Below are 17309 nucleotides of genomic sequence, written 5' to 3' on the forward strand. Positions count from 1 at the left end.
TAAAATAAATATGTTGAACTACATCAAACTAAAAAGCATCTATGCAGCAAATGAAACCAAACAATGAAAAGGCAATCTACAGAATGGGAGAAAATATTTGCAATTATATATTTGATAAGGAGCTAAGATCCAGAATATATCAAAAACTCGTATACAACTCAAGAGCAAAAAAAAATCCAGTTTAAAAATGGACAGAGAATCTGAATAGATAGTTTTCCAAAGACATACAGAAGCCACAGGTACATGAAAAGAAATTCAACATTACTAATCATCCAGTAAGTGCAAATCAGAACTACAATTGGATACCACCTCATACCTGTTGGAATGACTATTAATCAAAACAGAAATAATAAGTTTTGGCAAAGAATCTGGGGAAAAAGGAGTGTAAATTGGCACAACTACTACAGAAAATGGATGCAGCTACTCAGAAAATTAAACATAGCAGTAATGAATGATCCAGAAATTCTACATCTATGTATTCAACCAAAGAAAATGAAAACACTTACCTCGAACAGATACATGTAACACCAATGTTCACTGCAGTGTTACGTACAATAGCCAAGACACAGAAACATGTTATGGGTGGATGAATAAGGAAAACGTATACACACAAACACATACACACACACAAACTAGTCATAAAAAAAAGAAGGAAATCCTGCCGTTCGTGACATGGATGTCCCTTGAGGGCATTATGTTCAGTGAAGTCAAGTCAGAGAAAGACAAATATTGAACTGTATGATTTCACTTCTATGTGGAATCTAAAAAAAAACACCAAAACACTACCACTCAAGCTCAGCTACAGAGAAGACACTGGTTGTTGCCAGAGATGGGGAGTGGGTGAAGTGGGTGAAGTGGGTCAAAGGTATAAATTCCCAGTTACAAAATCAAGTTCTGGGGATGTGATATACAGCTTGGTGACAATAGTTCATAACACCGTGTTATATATTTGAAAGTTGCAAGAGTAAATTTTTAAAGTTCTCATCATAAAAATATATGCAAAATTAATCATTATGTTTTACATCTGAAACTAATGTTATATGTCAATAAAAAAAGGGAAAGAATGTAAAACAGTAAGGATGTGCACCCTCAAGCAAAAGACAAAATGTATCTTAACTGCCTCTGTCAGTAGACAAAGTGTATTACTTCACCCAAACTTTCTATTTCTCCTAAAAGAACTTTCTCTCTTCCAGTATAAGTTAAATATAACAAAAAAGCAATGATACAACTATATTAAAAGTGAAGACTCAGAGTGCCCTAGAACTCTGTGACAGGGTAACTGGGAGTACTCTCTGAAACATCTGTAATAAACAGGGAACAGAATTATGCGGTGGTAAGGTGAACCTGATAGGAACTTTCCACAGATGTCCCATTCAAATCTCTAGCCCTAATGCTGAAATGACCCTCCCGGAAGCCCTAAACTGTCACTGAGCCTTTACCTGTACACCAGCCAGTCATTTGGTTTAGGTGCCCACAGGGATGAGCGGTCTCCCCGAGCAAGGCAGCTGCCGTAGGCTGAGAGCCATCTCCAGAGAAAAATTCAGTTGTGAGCAGTCATAGGCCAGCACCTCTGGAAAGAGGTTCATGAAAAGGATTCTAGGCAGTCCAGCCCAACATCCACTACACAGTCCAACATCTATTTGCACAAATGCAGGACTAAGAAATACAGATCATAGGAAATCCCAAGGAACTAAGTCATTGAGGAACTACAGCACCAAGAGCCAGGAGAAAACAGACTGAGAAAATTGTACCAGAATTTTGGGACTATTTTTTGCTCCTTAGGAACATGTGGATTATAGAAACCTAGCAAAGGGCCTGAGAAGCTGAGCTTTTTTTTTTTTTTTTACACTGCCGTTTCAGTCGTGTCCGACTCTGTGCGACCCCATAGACGGCAGCCCACCAGGCCCCGCCGTCCCTGGGATTCTCCAGGCAAGAACACTGAAGTGGGTTGCCATTTCCTTCTCCAATGCATGAAAGTGAAAAGTGAAAGTGAAGTCGCTCAGTCGTGTCCGACTCTTAGCGACCCCATGGACTGCAGCCTACCAGGCTCCTCCGTACATGGGATTTTCCAGGCAAGAGTAGGAAACAATTGGTATTGAGAGGCGTCAAGTAGGTGCTACCTGAATAACTTCCCAGGGCTTTGGGTTGGCCTAGAAGTAATGACTAGCCAGAAACTGTACCTCCCACAGACAGACTGAAGGCAAGTTTTGAACCATCTGAGTTAATGTAATCCAGGACTGCTAATACCCTTGCGAAATCACTCAGTAGTGTCCGACTCTTTGTGACCCCATAGACTGTAGCCTACCAGGCCCCTCTGTCCATGGGATTTTCCAGGCAATAGTACTGGAGTGGATTGCCATTTCCTTCTCCAGGGGATATTCCCAACCCAGGGCTTGAACCTGGGTCTCCCGCATTCTAGACAGACACTTTACCGTCTGATCAGATCAGATCAGTCGCTCAGTCGTGTCCGACTCTTTGCAACCCCATGAATCACAGCACGCCAGGCCTCTCTGTCCATCACCAACTCCCGGAGTTCACTCAGACTCATGTTCATCGAGTCAGTGATGCCATCCAGCCAACTCATCTTCTGTCGTCCCCTTCTCCTCTTTCCCCCAATCCCTCCCAGCATCAGAGTCTTTTCCAATGAGTCAACTCTTCACATGAGGTGGCCAAAGTACTGGAGTTTCAGCTTTAGCATCATTCCTTCCAAAGAAATCCCAGGGCTGATCTCCTTTAGAACGGACTGGTTGGATCTCCTTGCAGTCCAGGGGACTCTCAAGAGTCTTCTCCAACACCACAGTTCAAAAGCATCAATTCTTCGGTGCTCAGCCTTCTTCACAGTCCAACTCTCACATCCATACATGACCACAGGAAAAACCATAGCCTTGACTAGACGAACCTTTGTTGGCAAAGTAATGTCTCTGCTTTTGAATATGCTATCTAGGTTGGTCATAAATTTCCCTCCAAGGAGTAAGCATCTTTTAATTTCATGGCTGCAGTCACCATCTGCAGTGATTTTGGAGCCCAGAAAAATAAAGTCTGACACTGTTTCCACTGTTTCCCCATCTATTTCCCATGAAGTGATGGGACCGGATGCCATAATCTTCGTTTTCTGAATGTTGAGCTTTAAGCCAACTTTTTCACTCTCCACTTTCACCTTCATCAAGAGGCTTTTGAGTTCCTCTTCACTTTCTGCCATAAGGGTGGTGTCATCTGCATATCTGAGGTTATTGATATTTCTCCCGGCAATCTTGATTCCAGCTTGTGTTACCGTCTGAGCCACCTACCAAAACCACAAGTTCTCTCTAGAGGAAGATAGCATCATATTGGGCCATACATTTTTATTATTATTTGATATGTGATGAAATCAGGGCATAAAAATAACCAGGTATAGAAGGAAACAAAACATAATTGAAAACAGAAAACAAAAAAAAGATAATAGAAACACACAAGACTTCCAAACAAAGGGGTTATCAGAAACAGATCTTGGGGCGTCCCTGGTAAAGAATCTGCCTGCCAATGCAGGAGACACAGGTTCAATCCCTGGTCTGGGAAGATCCCACATGCCACAGAGCAGTTAGGCCTGTGCACCTAGGAACCACAACAGTTGAGCCCACGTGCCACAACGACTGCAACCCTGTCCCCTAGAGCCCCTGCTCCTCAACAAAAGAGGCCATCACAATGAGAAGCCCACACAATGAAACGAAGAGTAGCCCAAGGCTCTCTGCAACCAGAGAAAAGCCCAGCACTGCCAAAAATAAATAAAATTACATATTTTTTTTAAAAAAAAGGAAACAGATTTTGCAATAACTATCTTTAACATGATCAAAGAAACTTAAAAATGGACAATTTTGGCCAAGAACTAGTAATTCTATTTAAGATGTAAAGTTTATAACTGAAAGACTTAATAACAGACATGACAAACTCCATAAATGGCCTTAACAACAGATCAGATGTAACTGAAAAGAGGTTCTCTAGAAGAAAAAGAGTGATTAGGATAGAAGCAATACGTGCAAAATTACTGGCTAGTAGGTTTCCATGACTACTTAGTCATCAAATTAATGACTAAACAAATGGCAGATTTGAAGGCACCGTAGCCCCACTACAGAATATACCAAAGAAAACCCTATTTAAGTACACAATGGAAAACTGCTGAAAACTGTAGCAAAAGCTAAGACACAGCCACAGTGAGGCAGAGAGGAGAATTTTTTTTTTTTTTTTTTTTTGAGGAGAATTTAAAGGAGCAACAATTCAACGTACAATGAATTCTTAACAAAAATAATGGAAGCTGGAAGATCATAGAAGTATATATTTAAGGTACTGAAAGAAAACAGCAGCCAAATTTCAGTTCTATATCTAGCAAAATTATTCTTCAAGAACAAAAGTGAAAGTTACATTCAAATGAAAAACAGAACTTCCTGTCAGGAGACCTACACTAGAATAAATGGAAGAGGCAAATATTAAAATACACAAAAGGGAATCTCCAGGTGGTGTCCGCTCAGCCACTGGCACCTCTCTGTGCGGGAGCAGGTCGGGAATGGAAGAAGCTCATCCTGAGTGTTCTCCTGCCTGGATACCCAGCTCCACAAGGCTCAGGAAGGTGCCCTTCTCACCACCGTCTCTTGTTAAGAGCCACCGAAAAGCTGCTAGGAAGTCGAGCAGGGGTCAGCCCTTATTAAAAATAAAATAAAATAAAATACACAAAAGATAATTCTGTGACAAAGAGAAATCTAAAGAATCAAAGTCCCAAGAAAAGTACTGGTCAATACAGTTTTATTAAAATTTTTGATATGCAATAATCAGGGCATAAAAATAATCAGGTAAAGAAAGAAACAATAAAACATAATTGAAAACTGAAAAAAACAGACACTAGAAAATTCTGAAAGAAGTCAGTAGCCAAGCTTGAATTGCATTCTGTTTCTTGAAGCAAAAAATATCCTTCAAGAACCACAGAGTTTTCTGACCACTATAACCTAAAATGGGGGCTGGCAAGTTTTCAAAAAAATAGCCAGGTGGTAAACTTTCTAGCTAGTTGCATCTGCCACAACACTTAACTCAGTTGTAGCACAAAAGTAGCCACAGACAACACATAAATGGACATTAAAAAGTAAGAGAGAAAAGGCAGACTGTTCAATCATTTTCAAATACTGAATGCCTATTCTGTACCTAGTGCCATACAGACATGTGGAAATTCAATGTGAATAAGAAAACAAAACTCCTAATGAGACAATTCTAATTATTAAGTCCTATTAAAAGTGAATTTTAGCAAGCAGTAAAAATTAGCTTATGAAACCCAAACTTAACGATAAAATAAAAGCTATCATCAGTTCATGAACTATAGTGTGAATCCTGCTAAAAGACACTTACTCCTTGGAAGGAAAACTATGACAAACCTAGACAACATATTAAAAAGCAGAGCTATCACTTTGTTGACAAAGATCCGTATAGTCAAAGCTATGGTCTTTCCACTAGTCATGTGAGAGTTGGATCATAAAAGAAGGTTGAGCACCGAAGAACTGATACTTTTGAATTGTGCTGGAGAAGACTCTTGAGAGTCCTTTGGACAACAAAGAGATCAAACCAGTCAATCCCAAAGGAAATCAACCCTCAGTCTTCATTAGAAGGACTTATGCTGAAGTTTCAATACTTTGGCCACCTGATACGCAGAGCCGACTCGTTGGAAAAGACCCTGATGCTGGGAAAGATTGAGGGCAGGAAGAGAAGGGGCAGCAGAAGATGAGGTGGTTGGATGGCATCACCAACTCAATGGACATGAGTTTGAGCAAACTCCAGGAGATAGTGAAGGACAGAGGAGCCAAACGTGTCGCAGTCCATGGGGTTACAAAGAGTCGGACATGACTGAGCAACTGAACAACACCTACAGAGTGTCATTCCAAATTAGATACTGGTATAAAGGTACAGCAACTTGGGTTCACTAAATCTCTCTAGAAAGGACTGCAGACTGAAGGATGGAGTAACTATTTTAGTTTTGTTTTGATTTGGCTTTATGACCGTCCCCGGACTAGGGACAGCTGGAGGCTGACTTGGCATTTAAACTCAATAGTTAATTCTCTTTCAAATTTTGTATTCTCCTAAAGAATAGCTACCCAAAAAACGCATCTTTCCTGGATATCTCAGGAAAAGTTAGGTATAAAAATTAAAGATATTTCACTATTTTATATAGACGTATGGCTCTGCCTAAACATATGTATAATATGCATAAGGATTCTTATTTAACACATATAATAAACATTTTAAATGGCGAAACAGGACTGACATTCCTATTTACAGCTTGAAACTACTAGGTGTGATGAACGCTAAGCAGGGAGGTACCCCTTAGAGCAGATCTGGACACCTGGGATCAAAGAATGGGTCTAGGGGACATGGCTGTACCTACGGTTGATTCTTATTTATGTATGACAGAAAACCACAAAATTCTGTAAAGCGATTATCCTTCAATTAAAAAAAATAAAAGTCGCAAAAAAAGAACAGGTCTAGGCTTGCAGCTACTGCCAAAAGCCAGCACAGGCCATGGTGACTGAGCAGACAGGCAACAGTTCAGTTCAGTCGCTCAGTCGTGTCCAACTCTTCGCAACACCGGGGACTGCAACACACCAGGCTTCCCTGTCCATCACCAACTCCGAGAGTTTACTCAAACTCATGTCCATTGAGTCGGTGATGCCATCCAACCATCTCATCCTCTGTCGTCCACTTCTCCTCCTGCCTTCAATCTCCCCAGCATCAGGGTCTTTTCAAATGAGTCAGCTCTTCGCATCAGGTCGCCAAGTATTGGAGTTTCAGCTTCAGCATCAGTCTTTCCAATGAATATTCAGGACTGATTTCCTTTAGGATGGACTGGTTGGATCTCCTTGCAGTCCAAGGGAATCCTGAGACCAGTGATGGAAAGAGCAATATTGCATAGGAACCTGGAATGTTAGGTCCATGAATCAAGGCAAATTGGAAGTGGTCAAACAGATGGCAAGAGTGAACACTGACATTTTAGGAATCAGCAAAATAAAATGGACTGGAATGGGTGAATTTAAATCAGATGACCATTATATCTACTACTGTGGGCAAGAATCCCTTAGAAGAAATGGAATAGCCATCCCAGTCAACAAGACTCCAAAATACAGTACTTGGATGCAATCTCAAAAACGACAGAAAGATCTCTGTTCGTTTCCAAGGCAAACCATTCAATATCACAGTAATTCAAGTCTATGCCCCAACCAGTAATGCTGAATAAGCTGAAGTTGAATGGTTCTATGAAGACCTACAAGAACTTCTAGAACTAACACCCAAACAAGATGTCCTTTTCATTATAGGGGACTGGAGTGCAAACATAGGAAGTCAAGAAATAGCTATAGTAACAGGCAAATTTGGTCTTGGAGTACAGAATGAAGCAGGGCAAAGGCTAATCGAGTTTTGCCAAGAGAAAGCACTGGTCATAGCAAACACCCTCTCTTCCAACAACATAAGAGAAGACTTTACACATGGACATCACCAGATGGTCAATACCTAAATCAGACTGATTATATTCTTTGAAGCCAAAGATGAAGAAGCTCTATACAGTCAGCAAAAACAAGACCAGGAGCTGATTGTGACTCAGACCATGAACTCCTTATTGCCAAATTCAGACTTAAATTGAAGAAAGTAGGAAAAACCACTAGGCCATTCAGGTATGACCTAAATCAAATCCCTTATGATTTTACAGTAGAAGTGACAAATACATTCAAGGGATTAGACAGGCAACAGAGGTGGTCAGACCCAAGGGATTGTGGAACATGGGGATTCAGATACAAGTCAGGAATGTAAAGACATGCAGCCACTTTGGAAAACAGTAAAACATACATCTACCATGCAAAAATGTAAATCTACTCTATATACACAAGAGAAATGTAAACATGTCCACACAAAGACTTGATTACAAACGTTCAGCAGCATTATGCATAATAGCCATAAAGTGGAAATAAGCCAAATGTCTATCAACTGGTGAATAGACAAGATGCGCTACATCCATACAATGGAATTCTATTCTGTGATAAGCAAGAATGAACTCCTGACACACACTGCAACATACATGGGCCTTTAAAACACACTAAATGAAATAAGACAGACACAAGAGCTCACAGACTGTATGATTCCATTTATATTATTTATCAGAAAAAGGAAATCTGTATAGACAGGAGATTAATGATTTCCTGGGATGAGAGAATGGGAGTGACTGCAACAGGCACAATGGCTCTTTCTGGGGTGATGAATACATTTTAAAATAAGATTGTGACAACAGTTGCACATCTCTGAACACTGTGCTGTGCCTGTGTGTGAAGTCACGTCTGACTCTTTGCAACTCTTTGGACTATAATCTGCCAGGCTCCTCTGTCCTTGAGGTATTCTCCAGGCAACAATACTGGAGTGGATTGCCATTTCCTCCTCCAGGGGATCTTCCCAACCTAGGGGATCGAACCCTGCTCTGCAGGTGGATTCTTTGCCTATTCAACCATTTTAAATTAATGAATTTTATGGTAAGTAAATTACCCTCAGGAAAAGGTTTTTTTTTTTTTTTTTGCTGCACCATGCACTTTGCAAGATCTTAGTTCTCCAACCAGGAATTGAAGTCAGGCCTTAGCAATGAAAGCACCAAATCCTAACCAGTGAACCACCAGAGAATCCCTAAAGGTATTTTTTTTTAAAAGATGAAATAAAGACATTTTAAGACAAAGTATCTTGAAACTGAGAAAATACATTATCTTTAGACCTACATTAAACTTAAGAGTGAAAAATGATCTCAGATGGGAACATGGAAATGCAAGAAAGAATAATGATCAATATAGGTAAATTTCAGTAAGTATTACTTTATAAAGCAATAACAAAAAATTTGTGTAGGACTTAAGATGTCTGTAAAATTAAAATGCCTGACAATAACATAAAACGCTGGAAGTTGATAAAGCCATGAGTAATACTGATCATAAAATACAAACACACATTATCAACACCAGGAACAAAAAGGGGGAGATTGTTACAGATCCAAAAGACATTAATAAGATGGGAACTTTATATGATGAAATTTAAACCTGTATAATAAGATGTAAAAGTTCCTAGAAATATATAACTTATCAGAAGTGATAAAAATAAAAAATCAGAATACTGAAGCACACTTAACATTCGTATCTAACTGCCTGATAGACGACACATAAGCTAAGTGAGGGAACCATGGAGTTGTCCATGACTGCCCTGAAAGAATTTCTTCCTTCTTGCAGCTATAAGGCTGACACATGACAAACCAGAAGCAGAGTTTGATCCTGTAGAGTACTGTCTACAACACAGGTTGAATTCAGAGCTTCAGCAGATTTCTTGAGTGGAAACTATAATACTGGTGGGGAGGGAGTACACCCTGAAAAATGGAACGGTGAGATTTAAGAGAATCGTAATAACTCCACTCACTACTAATGCCCTAAGATTTCCCCTTGTCAATAGAAGCAGCTTCTCCCCTAATGAGAATGGTTTTGACTCTCTTGAATACCCTGTAATGACCACACCAAAATAAAATTCCAATTCCTTTCATTTACCACTCCTAGGGCCTCCTACTGCCTCTAACCTATGACTAAACCAAACCCTCAAGTTCTCTATAATTTCAAAATTTGGAAAAGAAAGGTTATGTAGTAACAGAATTACAAGGCTTTCCTAATGCTTGAGGAATGTGTCCAAAGGATGCCAAACTGGGAAGGAGAAACATAATTTCGGTGAAGCTGAATGTGTTGTTTTGGGCACATTTCAATATAAGTGGTCACTGGTAATCTAACTCATGTTTCAGCCTGGGGAAGAGGTACAGTTTTGTACCCCATACTCTAACAGTAGCTGGATCCTCAATGCCTTGAAACCCAGCCAGGTCAGACAACTAATGCAAGATCTTATTTCCTTGAGGATCTACTTCCTATACTCTTTCTGAATACCAATTATGTGATCAGCTTTCTTATTTTCAGAAAATAGAATCCTCTCAAGCTAAGCAAAAGGAATTTACTAAGCAGTATGTGCTGTGCTTAGTTGCTCGGTCATGTCCAACTCTTTGCAACCCTATGGACTGCAGCCCGCCAGGCTCCTCTGTCCATGGGGATTCTCCAGGCAAGAATACCAGAGTGGGTTGCCATGCCCTCCTCCAGGGGATCTTCCCAACCCAGGGATTGAACCCAGGTCTCCCACATTGCAGGTGGATTCTTTACCAGCTGAGCCACCAGGGAAGCAGTAGAGATAGCTCTTAGAAATGGAGTATAAGCTTAATTATAAGAATGACTCCTAATCCCTTACCATAGAAGTGAGTTTGCAAGGTATGGAGCTGCTTCTACAATCAAGAAGCTACCTGTCACACCAGAAAGCTTCCATCCACAGAGCCACCAGCGCCAAAACCAGGTCACTCTTGTTAAGATCCAAGCCTACATAATAAATAGATGCCTCAGGCCCTCCCTGCTTCTGCTCCCCCATAACTCAGTTCTGAAACAAAAGTCTCACACAAGTGCATCTGATCAGAGGAACTTTGGTTTTGTTCAGAATCTTAGCTCTAAAGGAGTCTGGGAAGCAGTCGTCCTTTTTCACAGCAGCACTGTATTGCTCACTATGAATGCACCATCATTTAAACATTTCCTTTCTGGAGGACACTTAGGTTTCTTGTCATTGCTGTTAAAAACACTGATGTATCCTTCATCCTAACCACACACATAAGAAAGGACTAGGATCCTGAATATACTTTTCCACATGTGTGTACAAAAAACTGGGGACTGGATTTCCTGGTCATGAGCCATTGTTTTTATCTCCCTCCCCTACCCCCTTAAAGTCTAAAATGTTCCTTTCTCAAAGAAAACAAATATATATTGAATGAATGGATCATCCTGTTATTCTTTTGCCTCAAAGTATTATTTGCATTTGTGAATTTCAGATGCAAAATAGCCTTATTCGCTTTTTTTGCTACAGCCTATCTGGGTCAGGCATCTTGAAAAAGTCCCTGACAGAATATTATGTTATCGCGCATGCTCTAGACTAATTCACTTTTCATAGCTGAGTGCCAAATGTCTCTAACCAATTAAATGCAATGGTCCATAATGGTGTCCTCTGCTTATAAAAGTGCATTTCACAACCCCAGCACAAACACACAACTAGTACAGGTAGCAGTGTGGTGCACCCCGACATGAGCTGTGGGAATGGCAGCATGTGAATTCACATGGAAGAGATCCCTGCAGGAGAAATACATACATTTTAAAATGTGCTTTTTAAAAAGTGCTCCCAGGCAGCAAAGCAATGAATATGAAATGTGGAAAATCTTAATTTTCTCTGAATTTCATTTTCAATAACCATGAGGGTAAAATCTACTTTTATAATATGGGGTTGCAAACAGTCAGACACAACCAAGCAGCTGAACTGATGAGGACTCAACAAATGCGAAACTAAAATATACCCCTGCTATCACAGAGGACAGCCACAGATAAATGCGTCTCAAACATCCTGTAATGTGGTAGCCAAGAAGGGCTGGAAGTTGTCTACTGACCAGCGATAGCTCAGTCCAGAAGCAGACTTTCCCAAAGTTAGTACTTTATCCCATAGTGATCTTCTCTCCTCATTCTGGCCATCAGCAGATCTTGACGTTTGTCCCACCCTAAAGCCCAACTCCAGTCTATGCCTCAGGACAAAACACGGGGAGGGGATGGGTAGTGGGGGCGTTCAACACAGAGGAGAATACAAAGAGCAAAGCATGCTTTCCACAAGCTCCCTAATTCATGTATATAAATATGCTCTGTCTAAACGGAATAACTTAAATGTTTTGTGTGACTGCCTTTAAAGACGTGTAGCCTGCATGCAGGCTGTGTCACCCACTTTTCCTTACTGTTCTTTTCTTAGTATGGCACTTTTCACTTCTGCCCCTAGATCTTAAGACCTCTCGTACCTGAAACACTTGCCATCTCTGGCTCACCTTAGGTGTAGGTGTCTGCATCAGTCTCTTGCGTGGTCTCCAACAGAAGACTCCCTCAGACGGCTTCAGGATCACCTGCCGAGCCCAGGAGGCTCATTAGTAGCCTGGAGCTACCCTGACGCCTGACTGTTCTCATTTCCTCCGGTGATCTAGCGAAGCATCCACATCTCTGCAAATCTTTGAGTTTCTGGACAAAGGCATAAATTCTGGTCATTTTCCTGTTCTCCTCCAATGCCTTTAATCTGGGCCAGAACTTGATAAATAAATATTTTGGTTTTGTTTTGTTTGCCAATAGATGGTTTTGAAAAGAAACTTGTCCTTGTTGGAGGACTACACAGGCCTGGGGGCTGCAAGACTGTCAAGTGTGTATACGCAAGAGAAACAAGGAATAACTAAGGAACAATTCTATTGCTTCAGCAACACACCACTGCAGATTGTCACAGCCATGATGCAGCTCATGACTTGTCAAACTGTGGTAAAACTGCAATCACTCCCCAGGCAGCTGCTCCTCCATAAGCTATCTTCCTAACGATGACGTGTTCAGGTGGACAGTATTTCCTTTGCCAGGGCTGCCACAACAAAGAACTAAGACTGGGAGGCCCAAACGAGCGAAATTCTTCTCACAGTTGTGGAGGCCAAAAGTCGGAGGTCCAGATGCCAGCAGAGCTGTTTCTTCCGAGACCTTTCTCCTCGGCTTGCAGACACAGAGCGCCCTGGGTCTTCCCTCCACGCCAGTCTGTTCAAATTTCCTCTTCTATAAGGAGACCAAGTCACACTGGATAAAGGTGTGCCCTGCTGCTGCTAAGTCACATCAGTCGTGTCCGATTCTGTGTGACCCCATAGATGGCAGCCCACCAGGCTCTGCCATCCCTGGGATTCTCCAGGCAAGAACACTGGAGTGGGTTCCCATTTCCTTCTCCAATGCATGAAAGTGAAAAGTGAAAGTGAAGTCGCTCAGTCATGTCTGACTCTTTGCGACCCCATGGACTGCAGCCTACCAGGCTCCTCCGCCCATGGGATTTTCCAGGCAAGAGAACCAGAGTGGGTTGCCATTGCCTTCTCCAAAGGTGTGCCCTGAGGACCTCATTTTAATTTAATCACTCTTTTGAAGACCTTATCTCCAAATATTCTCACATTCTGAGGTACTGGGGTTAGAACTTCAAAACACAAACTTTGAAGGAACACAATTCTGCCCACAACAGATATCATTTATGTTCCTGAAGATATGTTTTCGAGTGTTTGACTCTAAGAGGCAGCTCGGTGATCAGGTAATACATGTTTACATACTTGATAAGAGGCTGATAGCTCTAGCAACGTTTATGTTCCTCAAGGCACAGTTAAAAGGGTGCTTACTGGGAAGTGTGTAGATAGGTCAGTAACTTCTAGACTTTAGTCTTGAAAACTCAATTCATGCCAGTTTTACTTGTCTTACTAAAATCCAGCACTTCTTGGGTCATAAACAGCCATATTTTTAGGACAGAAATCTATGCTGGTAAATCTAAAACTAAGGGATACCAGCCAGTGTTTGCCATATGGTAAACACTGCGCCAGTGCGTTCTCTTGGCAGAACTCTATTAGCCTTTGCCCTGCTTCATTCCATATTCCAAGGCCAAATTTGCCTGTTACTCCAGGTGTTTCTTGACTTCCTACTTTTGCATTGCAGTCCCCTATAATGAAAAGGACAGCTTTTTTGGGTGTTAGTTCTAAAAGGTCTTGTAGGTCTTCATAGAACTGTTCAACTTCAGCCTCTTCAGCATTACTGGTAGGGGCACAGACTTGGATTACCGTGATACTGAATGGTTTGCCTTGGAAACGAACAGAGATCATTCTGTTTTTGAGATTACAACCAAGTACTGCATTTTGGACTCTCTTGTTGACCATGATGGCTACTCCATTTCTTCTAAGGGATTCCCGCCCACAGTAGTAGATATAATGGTCATTGACGTTAAATTCACCCATTCCAGTCCATTTTAGTTCACTGATTCCTAGAATGTTGACGTACGTTCACTCTTGCCATCTGTTTGACCACTTCCAATTTGCCTTGATTCATGGACCTGACATTCCAGGTTCCTATGCAGTATTGCTCTTTATAGCATCGGACCTTAGTTCTATCACCAATCACATCCACAACTGGGTATTGTTTTTGTTTTGGCTCTATCCCTTCATTCCTTTTGAAGTTATTTCTCCACTGATCTCCTGTAGCATATTGGGCACCTACCAACCCAGGGAGTTCCTCTTTCAGTATCCTATCATTTTGCCTTTTCATACTGTTCATGGGGTTCTCAAGGCAAGAAAACTGAAGTGGTTTGCCATTCCCTTCTCCAGTGGACCACATTCTGTCAGACCTCTCCACCATGACCCGCCCATCTTGGGTGGCCCCACACAGCATGGCTTAGTTTCATTGAGTTAGACAAGGCTGTGGTCCGTGTGATCAGATTGGCTAGTTTTCTGTGATTATGGTTTCAGTGTGTCTGCCCTCTGATGCCCTCTCGTGACACCTACCATCTTACTTGGGTTTCTCTTACCTTGGACATGGGTTATCTCTTCACGGCTGCTCCAGCAAAGCGCAGCTGCTGCTCCTTACCTTGGACAAGGGGTATCTCCTCACGGCTGCCCCTCCTGACCTTGAACGTGGAGTAGCTCCTCTCAGCCCTCCTTTGCCCGTGCAGCCGCCGCTCCTTGGACGTGGGGTTGCTCCTCTGGGCCGCCTCCCCTGACCTCAGGCATGGGGTAGCTCCTCCCGGCCGCTGCCTGGACCTCAGGCATGCGGTAGTTTGTCTCAGCCACCGCCCCTAACCTCCGAAGGACGTTGGGTAGCTCCTCTTGGTCGCCGCCCCTGGCCTCGGACACGGGGTAGCTCCTCTCAGCTGCTCCTGATTATATAACAATAATGTATCCTGCCTGAGGACAGTCTCTGGATTAAACGTTCTAATTCTGTTATCTTAAAATGCAAATTATGGGAATAAGTGTGGTGAGGTCTTTACAACCTCCAGACGTTCATTCATTGGAGAGTATATAACTCCACTGCGAACACTAGTAAGGGGGTACTCTTTCTACCCCCTTCTGATGGGAGCAGATTGTGGCTCAGATCATGAACTCCTTATTGCCAAATTCAGACTTAAATTGAAGAAAGTGGGGGAAACCACTAGGCCATTCAGGTATGACCTAAATCAAATCCCTTATGATTATACAGTGAAAGTGAGAAATAGATTTAAGGGACTAGATCTGATAAACAGAGTGCCTATGGACGGAGGTTCGTGACATTGTACAGGAGACAGGGATCAAGACCATCCCCATGGAAAAGAAATGCAAAAAATCAAAATGGCTGTCTGGGGAGGCCTTACAAATAGCTGTGAAAAGAAAAGAAGCAAAAAGCAAAGGAGAAAAGGAAAGATATAAGCATCTGAATGCAGAGTTCCAAAGAATAGCAAGCAGAGATAAAGAATGATTTCCTCAGCGATCAATGCAAAGAAATAGAGGAAAACAACAGAATGGAAAAGACTAGAGATCTCTTCAAGAAAATTAGAGACACCAAGGGAACATTTCATGCAAAGATGGGCTCGATAAAGGACAGAAATGGTATGGACCTAACAGAAGCAGAAGATATTAAGAAGAGGTGGCGAGAATACACAGTAGAACTATACAAAAAAGATCTTCACGACCCAGATAATCACAATGGTGTGATCACTCACCTAGAGCCAGACATCCTGGAATGTGAAGTCAAGTAGGCCTTAGAAAGCATCACTATGAACAAAGCTAGTGGATGGAGGAGATGGAATTCCATTCGAGCTATTTCAAATCCTGAAAGATGATGCTGTGAAAGTGCTGCACTCAATATGCCAGCAAATTTGGGAAACTCAGCAGTGGCCACAGGAATGGAAGCGGTCAGTTTTCATTCCAATCCCAAAGAAAGGCAATGCTAAAGAATGCTCAAACTATAGCACAACGGCACTCATCTCATCCCCTAGTAAAGTAATGCTCAAAATTCTGCAAGCCAGGCTTCAGCAGTACATGAACCGTGAACTTCCAGATGTTCAAGCTGGTTTTAGAAAAGGCAGAGGAACCAGAGATCAAATTGCCAACATCCGCTGGATCATGGAAAAAACAAGAGAGTTCCAGAAAAACATCTATTTCTGCTTTATTGACTATGCCAAAGCCTTTGACTGTGTGGATCACAATCAACTGTGGAAAATTCTGAAAGAGATGGGAATACCAGACCACCTGACCTGCCTCTTGAGAAACCTATATGCAGGTCAGGAAGCAACAGTTAGAACTGGACATGGAACAACAGACTGGTTCCAAATAGGAAAAGGAGTATGTCAAGGCTGTGTATTGTCACCCTGCTTATTTAACTTATATGCAGAGTACATCATGACAAACGCTGGGCTGGAAGAAGCACAAGCTAGAATCAAGATTGCCGGGAGAAATATCAATAACCTCAGATATGCAGATGACACCACCCTTATGGCAGAAAGTGAAGAGGAACTAAAAAGCCTTGTGATGAAAGTGAAAGAGGAGAGTGAAAAAGTTGGCGTAAAGCTCACATTCAGAAAACAAAGATCATGGCATCAGGTCCCATCACTTCATGGGAAATAGATGGAGAAACAGTGGAAACAGTGTCAGACTTTATTTTTCTGGGCTCCAAAATCACTGCAGATGGTGACTGCAGCCATGAAATTAAAAGACGCCTACTCCTTGGAAGGAAAGTTATGACCAACCTAGACAGCATCTTGAAAGCAGAGACATTACTTTGCCAACAAAGGTCCGTCTAGTCAAGGCTATGGTTTTTCTAGTGGTCATGTATGGATGTGAGAGTTGGACTGTGAAGAAAGCTGAGCGCCGAAGAACTGATGCTTTTGAACTGTGGTGTTGGAGAAGACTCTTGAGAGTCCCTTGGACTGCAAGGAGATCCAACCAGTCTATCCTAAAGGAGATCAGTCCTGGGTGTTCATTGGAGGGACTGATGCTGAAGCTGAAACTCCAGTACTTTGGCCACCTCATGTGAAGAGTTGACTCACTGGAGAAGACTCTGATGATGGGAGGGATTGGGGGGACAGAAGGGGACGACAGAGGTTGAGATGGCTGGATGGCATCACCGACTCAATGGACCTGAGTCTGAGTGAACTCCGGGAGTTGGTGATGGACAGGGAGGCCTAGCGTGCTGCGATTCATGGGGTCGCAAAGAGTCGGACACAACTGAGCGACTGAACTGCAACACTGCGCCAGCCCTTTGCATGAATTAACATCAAACAATGCTATGAAATTCGAACTATTATGAGTAGTCTCTGCTTACAGTTAAGTAAACAGAGGCACAGGGAGGTTACACAACTTGACCACGCTTCCAGACCATCAT

The 17309-nt window shown here is 42.1% G+C and overlaps 1 long non-coding RNA gene across 1 annotated transcript in view; it reads right to left on the reverse strand.

Annotated features, from left to right (window-relative positions):
- The window catches only part of LOC133247872 (uncharacterized), a 22199-nt gene extending 7006 nt beyond the window's left edge, over nucleotides 1-15193 (reverse strand). The window contains exon 1 of the long non-coding RNA XR_009736542.1: nucleotides 11957-15193. This is a non-coding gene — a long non-coding RNA (uncharacterized LOC133247872). The remainder of the gene's footprint in view (nucleotides 1-11956) is intronic.
- Nucleotides 15194-17309: the final 2116 nt, after the last annotated feature.

This window comes from Bos javanicus, chromosome 5 (assembly GCF_032452875.1).
Source record: "Bos javanicus breed banteng chromosome 5, ARS-OSU_banteng_1.0, whole genome shotgun sequence".
In the NCBI taxonomy this organism is placed as follows: Eukaryota; Metazoa; Chordata; class Mammalia; order Artiodactyla; family Bovidae; genus Bos; species Bos javanicus.